This window comes from Pongo abelii, chromosome 21 (genome assembly GCF_028885655.2).
Source record: "Pongo abelii isolate AG06213 chromosome 21, NHGRI_mPonAbe1-v2.0_pri, whole genome shotgun sequence".
Taxonomy (NCBI): domain Eukaryota; kingdom Metazoa; phylum Chordata; class Mammalia; order Primates; family Hominidae; genus Pongo; species Pongo abelii.
This window is the reverse complement of record NC_072006.2, coordinates 62,975,569-62,981,568: the sequence shown is the minus strand read 5'-3', so window position 1 is coordinate 62,981,568 and position 6,000 is coordinate 62,975,569. Positions and strand designations below refer to the sequence as shown.

Here is a 6,000-nt window from a genome sequence, read left to right as displayed (position 1 = left end):
TTGAGATGCAGTCTCACTCTGTCACCCAGGCTGGAGTGCAGTGGCACGATCTCAGCTCCCTGCAACCTCCGCCTCCCTAGTTCCAGCAATTCTGCCCCAGCCTCCTGAGTAGCTGGGACTATAGGCGTGCGCCACCACCTCTAGCTAATTTTTGTATTTTTTAGTAGAGATGGGATTTCACCATATTGGCCAGGCTGGTCTCGAACTCCTGACCTCGTGATCTGCCCACCTCGGCCTCCCAAAGTGCTGGGATTACAGGCGTGAGCCACCACACCCAGCCTTCCCCTAGTTCTTTTAAATGTAGGTTTGCAGGTTCTCCCCAAGGAAAGGAAGGGGCACCTGTCTCCTCCTTGCCCCTTTCTCAGCTCATGCTGTGAACCTTGGCTTGTAGGAGGTAGCCATGCAGCTCAGTTTACCTGGCCAGTCCTGGCATGCACCTGGTGCCCTGACAAAATGTTTAATAGCTCCTCCTCTCACTCCCCAAAATGCCCCAGTTTGATCAATAAATTATATAGTCCCTCTATCAGTATATCACCTCCTGGTGAGGTGCATCACCTCCATATATGTCTCCTGATATCATCCTCTTTCAAGACAGCCTACTCTTCCTCCCTCAGGGGGCTTCTTACTTTGAAATTTATTGTTTTGTTTGAGGGCAGGAAATCTGTTTCCTTTTTCACCTACACTGGGACCTACACAGTGCTTGGGACATTGTAACCACTAAATACATATTAGTGGGTGGGTGGATGGATGGATGGATGGATGGATGGATGGATGGATGGATGGAGAGATAGATGGAGGAAGGGAATGAGGGAGGGAGAGAAAGATAAGTGGCAGGATGGTGAGTGGTGAGATGGATGTGTGGTGGGAGAAATGGTAGAAGGGATAGATAAACGAATGGGTTTTAGGGAAACCAGTCAGGAAGCTAGTACAGTCATCCAAGGAAGACAAGGTGGTGACCTGGGAGGAGTTGAAGATGGAGATAAGTGGGCGATTTTGACACGTCTTCTGGAGATGGACTCAAATGGACTTGGCCATGCTCGGTGAAGAATAGACATGAACTCAGGCTTCCTGCTTGGATCCTGACCACAGCCTTCACTCCCCAAGCACCTTACCTGAGAGGTAAAATCCCTGCTGTTGCTGTTTCTTGAGGTAGCAGCTTACTGTCATGAAAATAGTTTCAGGGGCAAACTGGAATGAGTGACCCACACCAGTTCCAGGAAGCAGGGCCTGTGGGCTGGAAGAGGCAGGCCTCTGGAGCGGCCTCCACCGGCCTTGCAGGCGTCTCTCAATCACACCTCCGTAAAAGCACAAGAACCCTTGCTGGTTAATAAAGAGTCCTTAAAACCCTCCAAAGGTGGAACACCACTCCCATGACACATCATCAAAAGTTAAATGGAAAATCTGGGATCCCATCTATCAGCACAGAGCTCAAGCACCTTCTGTTCGGAGTGAAGTGAGCGGCCACTCTGAGCTTCAGTTTGCTTCTGTGTAATACAGAGATCATAGCAGTACCTGTCTCCCTAACTGGTTGGAAGATAATGTGAGAACATGGTCACATAAGGCTCCGAGCAGCGCCTCCCCGACCCGTGTGGCGACTGCTGTTTGTGCTGGGGCTTTATACACACATTTAAGGACATATTTATTTTATTCCCATAACCAGCCTCCAGGCCGGTCTTTCTCTTTCCAGTTTGCTGATGAGGAAACTTATACTTGGAGCACCCCAGCCTCTCTCCAGTTTTGTGCAGCCAGCGGAAGTGGTCACTGTAGGCCCCACATGGATGGGCCAGGTTGCTGTGCCCAGCCCGAACAGAATCCAGTGTGTTTTACTTTCTGTGTTGATCCAGGACAGGAGCCAGCACACTTTTCCTGCAAAAGACCAAACAGTAAACGTTTTCGGCTTTGTAGGCCGTACAGTCTCCGTGGTAACTATCAAACCCTGCCCTTGTCCCACAGAAGCAGCCATGAGCAAGACATCCACAAATGAGCGTGGGTGCATTCCAATAAAACTTTATCTACAAAAACAAGCCCAGGCCAACCCCTGCTCTAGCACAGAGAATGAAAATTCTTTAGGTGTACATTTTGCTTCAGATATCAGTTGTCAGGTTTGTATGCATCCAAGGGTTAGAAGTGGGCAGTGAAAGCAGCCCAGGTCCCAGTGTTTTCTGTGAGAAGGCGTATAGGGAATTCCTCCCTGACATTTCTCCTGGGGAGGATGCTGAAGTGGGTTTTCTGGTTGACTGTTAAGCTCTCCAAATTGCTATGTCCGTAGAGATATTTTCTTCCTTCCCTCTCTCAGCATCTTTTAGGAAGCACAAACCACTCTTTCTTTGTTGGTGGGCGGTAAAGGCAGCAGGCCAGGGGACTGAGAGGTCACCTCCCAGAATTACTCAGTGGCCACCATCTTGGAACCACTTTCTCCTGGGAATACATAGATGATGTGAATAAACATGATTTTCAGTAGGAAGAAAGTACAAATGTGTTCTCTAAAGGGGCATGTTACTTCTGGATGCCAACTTGCTTCTTAGAAATGTTTTTTCTGGCTGGGCATGGTGGCTCACACCTCTAAATTCCAGCACTTTGGGAGGCCAAGGCAGGTGGATCGCCTGAGATCAGGAGTTCAAGACCAGCCTGGCCAACATGGTGAAACCCCGTCTCTACTAAAAATGCAAAAATTAGCCAGGTGTGGTGGTGGGTGCCTGTAATCCCAGCTACTCAAGAGGCTGAGACAGGAGAATCACTTGAACCCAGGAGGCGGAGGCTGCAGTGAGCCAAGATTGTGCCACCACACTCCAGCCTGAGTGAGTGACAGAGCTAGACTCCAACTAAAAAAAAAATGTTTTTTCCAGAAGGTAGGGCTAGGGGGTGGTGAGGCTGTGACTAAACCTTAGGTCTTCTGTCTTCTTTCCACTGAACTAGTGGCTTCCAAAGCCATCATGCATAGGTAGCAGGAAGGAATGGGGTGGAGGAGGGGAGCTGAAAACGGATTTTTTGGAACTCTGGGCACATTTATAACAGAATTGTAACTGTATAATGTTATGGTATCACTTAGCTGACATGTCTACTTTGGAATGTTTATAACTACCGTAAATCAAGAGGCCACCAAGCCAGGGCAACGGCCACACGTAGACATTCCAAGGAAAAAGTATAAAATAAATAAAATAATCACACAGTATCAACATTCCATTCCCAGCTAGAAAACGGAAAATGTAACTGCCCCTGCAAAAATGCAAGCGCCCAGAGATGAATGTGCTCGGAGCCGAGGCAGCTGGGGCCTCCTCACGAGTGCTCAATAAAGATGTCAAGTGGGAAAAGGTTAGGAAGTCAGTAAGAACAAAATGTTTGACCCAATCGAGCAGTCCTGCCCTGCTACCTTGGTTTGTGAGACCCTAACATCGGCATTCCTCCTTATGGTCTATGGGCGGCTGTGATTTTCTGCGTTGCGGGGGCATAGTCAGAACAGTTTTTGTGACTTCCCTCTTTATGACTTCTGTCCAACCTACATTATCTGAAGAAAAATAAAGGTTTGTTATCCCCAAGGCATAAAATTCTATGGATTTACAAACTGTTGGATTTCTGACCTTAGTGATTGTTTTTGGGCTTAAACTACTTTTCTTTCTTGACCAGTGGCTTGTAAAGTACACATCAAAATGAATTCTGGCTAGATAAACATCTGGTCATTAAAACTGTGCAGGTCTTTGGTTTGAAGGCAGCCGCCGTAGCATTCTTAGGACACCTGGTACTTTTCTTCACTCCAGACTCTGGGTGCATGACAGCAGAGGCACAGCCATGAATCCTAAAACTGTAGGGGTTTTTTTTGTGTTTTTTTAAGTGGTAGCAAAACTCTTTTGAGCCGTCTGTCTTGTCTTAGAGCCTTTGAGGTATGTACAAGCTTGGGTAATAAAAACTACCAAAAGTTAAAAATTAATAACCACAGGGACTCATCACATCTTGGAGGACTTTGAAGCAGTCTTTCTTTCTCCCAGGAGAGGATCTTTGCTTTCTGACAGCACTGGAAGAAGATGACCCAGTCATTTCCCCTAAAATTAAGAAGACTGTTCTGAGGTATTTTGTAGACATCCCACTTTTGTCTTTTTGAGTTTAATGTTTCTTTGTTCATCGAATGAGGAAAATGGACAAACTCTGGATTCTTCAGAGCTTGGATTTGGGGTAGGGAAATGCATTTTTTTCCTCTGATGGCCTGAAAAAAGGTTTAGAAAATTTAAAGTTACTAAAGCCCCCAAACCCACAAAAAAGAGAATTTCCAAGGAGGGCGGTGAGAGTGGCAGAGACAGGGCACATCCCAACCATTTCAGCCTATAGGTGAGCTGAGCTTCCTTCCCCCTGGACCTTAATTTGAGAAGAAAAAAAGAAAAAAGTCTTCAATCTCATGATCTAGAATTCATATTTTTAGCCCAGGACAGAAATGCAAAGGATAAGTGTGACTATTCGACCAAGTCTCCCATCTTTCTTGGTGCTTTTCAAACCACGCTGGTTCTGAGAGTTCTTTCCACATCTCTGTGGGCTTGGGTTGTAAATGCCTGGCTCCTGGGACTGTCAGTGGCCGGCGGGGGGTGGGGGAGGGGGGCTGGGGTCTGACTGATGACCCCTACCCTTGGGGCTTCTCAAATGAGGGTTCCATCCACGATCAGCAGACGGCAGGGCTCTCTCCCCTCTGGCCCTCCCCTGAACGCTTTGCTCCCTGTCCACGAACGGGAAAAAAAGTATGCCTGCCGAGCACTCCATTTCCAAACAGAACAGGCAGGGATGTCGCTTGCAGAATTCCAAATGTTGGTATTTGTATTACTGGATCATAATTACATTTCACAAAAATTACTGCAAAGAAAAAGAAATGACTGCTCCCTAGAAGTGAGATTTATTGTCCGTTTCTGTCCTTTGCCTGCCTCCTCGCGTGGCCTCATCTCTCACTGGGTCTCTGGTGATTTATTATTTCGGGGACCCCAGAGGGGACACAGCACTGCCTTTCTGTAAAGGTCATGCGGTGAAAGCAGGCTTTATCCGGGTCAGAAATTGCCCTCAGACACCAAGGGGAAACCCTGGATGAAGTTAATCAACATCCACCCCATGGCAGGTCAGTGAGCCCACGCCGGGCGGGAGAAGATTGACCTCGTGGTGGTCGGATCTTTGCACCACCTACTCCTCTCCAGATGAAGACATTGATGTTTTCATATCATTTGTGGTTCTGATCTGATCTCCCCTCCCAGAAGAAATCCTAAAAACTTAATACTCTATGGAATGAAGCTTTAAAAAAAAAGTCATTTCGCTTAGGCCTTTGTTTTTCTCCCATAGATGAGGGGAGGGGGGACCTCACATTTCTCCATAGCCAGCCCCTGATCTGCAAGCTGAGGTCCCAGGGGTGCCCAAGTGGGTGTTCAGGGCCTGTTTAGCATGACCACCACGTGGCCAAATGGCAACTCCGACTTGCCCCGTGCTTCCGGTTACCAGGCAAGTGTCCTAAGGCCACCAAGGCACCTGCAGGGGTTGTCTGAGGTGACACTTCTAAGCTCTGGCAGCCTTGAAACCCACTGCCATACCAGCCATATCTGTGAGGCGACTACATGACCTTGGAGGAGGGAGGGAGTTTCATACACACTGCGCCGGCCAGGACCCACATGCACACGCTTCATGTTAACCAGCCCACAGCACTACAGGGAGCATCTGCAGGAAGACTTTATTCCGAGTCAGAGGGCCCCCAACCCCCCCAAACTTCCCTTTTTCTCCAGTTAAAGGGACACAACCAGGTGGATAGAGCTGCCCAGGAAAAGCCTCTTACGCAATGACAGGAGGGAAGTGGTGTGAGCAGTAGAGGGTTCTTGCAAATCGTCCTTAATTCCATTAATAAATGCCCACAAACCCCAAACGCAGCGTTGCCCCTTCCTCGGCTTAGGAAAAAGAGTTAAGAAAGATCATCAGCAGAAATGTGCTGGCCTGTGTGGGTCTGGGTCTGGGACTGGGTACCTGGGGCCGGGGCTGGCAGCCTTT

General features: G+C 48.1%; 1 long non-coding RNA gene across 1 annotated transcript in view; it reads right to left on the bottom strand.

Moving 5' to 3' along the window:
• Positions 1 to 1,325: 1,325 nt before the first annotated feature.
• The window catches only part of LOC129052165 (uncharacterized), a 59,920-nt gene continuing 55,245 nt past the window's right edge, over positions 1,326 to 6,000 (bottom strand). The window contains exon 3 of the long non-coding RNA XR_008517041.2: positions 1,326 to 1,866. This is a non-coding gene — a long non-coding RNA (uncharacterized LOC129052165). The remainder of the gene's footprint in view (positions 1,867 to 6,000) is intronic.